This window comes from Dama dama, chromosome 2, assembly GCF_033118175.1.
Source record: "Dama dama isolate Ldn47 chromosome 2, ASM3311817v1, whole genome shotgun sequence".
NCBI classification, from domain to species: domain Eukaryota; kingdom Metazoa; phylum Chordata; class Mammalia; order Artiodactyla; family Cervidae; genus Dama; species Dama dama.
The window spans coordinates 34,407,959-34,409,832 of NC_083682.1; the positions used below are offsets into that span (position 1 = coordinate 34,407,959).

The following is a 1,874-nucleotide window of genomic DNA, read 5'->3' on the forward strand; positions in this document are numbered from 1 at the left end:
TTATAAACAGATGTCCATGAAAACAATACACTTCAAAATACATGATATGCAGTTTAAGCAGCTTTCAGAGGGAATTTATAGTCTTTGTGTCCTTATAGGAGGACAGAAGAAGACTGAACATTAGCTGAGCATACAAACTCAGTGATTAGGGAAAGAAGCAAAAACAAGAGAGTACATGCATATGACAGAAAGAACAATAAAATATGTCAACAAAAATGTATGAAATAGGAAATAAAGATAGAGAGGATTAAAATGCCCAAATTTTGCTATTTGGAAGGAGCAACAAAATAAATATTTTGCAAGATTAATCAAGAAAATAAGAGAAGACACAAAGAAACAGATCAGTAATAAAAGGGAAGATAACTGTGGATTTATCAGAAATTTTAAATCATAAGAGAACACTAGAATACTTTATGCCAATAAATTTAAAAACTCATAAAAATGATTTTCTAGGAAATTATAATTTACTAAAACTGACTCAAGGAGTAGAAACCTGAATAAACTTAATCATTAAATACACAGAATAAGTAGTTTAAAACATGCAGGTTTTAAAAAAAAATATGCAGGTTTATTGATTTAGCCTGAATAACTCCAATTTGAGCACATTTCTTCATGAGTAGAATTTCAGGAATGTCACGATTCTGATTTCTTTGCCTTGGCTCATTGCCCATGTTTCGTTTTGTGTGTGTGTGTGTGTGTGTCTGTGTAGGGGCCGTAAGGTTGGGGAGTGATTACATTAACAACATTCATGCTATGCCAGACTCTCTTCTAGGTACAAGTGATACAAAATAAGACATGGTGCCTACTATGAAGAGATGCATACTCTGGTAGAAGTTCAGATAAACTCATCAATAACATAAGAAAGTTAAATGCACATGGTAGTGTGGGGCCATTTGAGCTACAGCATTAAGAATGGATACAGCTCTTCTTGACCTGCCAAAATGCAACACAGTGTTGAAAGGGAAGGGGTCATACTTTAATTACTTTTTATTCATTTACTTAGGATTTTAAAGTCATTATTTGGGGGAATTCCCTGGTGGTCCAGTGGTTAGGACTCTGTGCTTTCACTGCTGTGGACCCGGGTTCAATCCCTGGTTGGGGAACTAAGATCCCACATACCACATGCAGCCAAACCACACTCCCCTCCTCCCCCCAAAAAAGTGTTTTAAAGTTTTTATTTGTAAATACTTTTAAACTTATAAAAAAACAAGTTTCAAGAACAGTACATGAACTCCTACAAGGATTACATTAAATCCAAACCTGTACAGAGGACTGAACCCAATTCTACATAGGTGTGAGGAGCGAGAACAGATCACAAGCGAGTTTTCAGAGTTCAGTGCTCTGAAAGAGGAATCCTCGGACGTCTTCTCACCAGGCTTGGGGCAGGGAAAGTGATTATCTTCTCACTCTAGGAAAATTTACAGCCCCATGCTACCTCATGAGTTCATACTTCTCTGCCTCCTGACTATTCAGTTCCTCTTGATTTCAAAAGTTTCTTAGCCCAAGATGTCTTTGGACATCTCCAAAAGGTGTCCTGTTGATTATGAAGGATGCTGAAATTCAACGCCATTCACAGTCAAATAAAGGTTTCCCTAGAGATTCAGAGGTAAAGAATCCACTTGCCAATGCAGAAGACCCACCGGGTTCGACCCCTATTTTAGGAAGATCCCTATCCCCTAGAGAAGGGAATGGCAACCCACTCAATATTCTTGCCTGGAAAATCCCATGGACAGAGAAGCCTGGTGGGCTACAGTTCATGGGGTTGCAAAGAGCTGGACAGGGCTGAGCTACTGAACAACAAGAGTCAAATCAATAGGAAATGACATTTCCCTCTTTTTGCACTGATTTTTCAATACGTTTTCCAAAGAAGTTAA

At 37.9% G+C, this 1,874-nt stretch overlaps 1 non-coding gene across 1 annotated transcript; it reads left to right on the forward strand.

Moving 5' to 3' along the window:
• Window positions 1-1,030: 1,030 nt before the first annotated feature.
• TRNAE-UUC (transfer RNA glutamic acid (anticodon UUC)) lies at window positions 1,031-1,103 on the forward strand. Its single transcript has one exon. It is a non-coding gene; the product is annotated as a tRNA-Glu (tRNA).
• The last annotated feature ends 771 nt before the right edge of the window (window positions 1,104-1,874 follow it).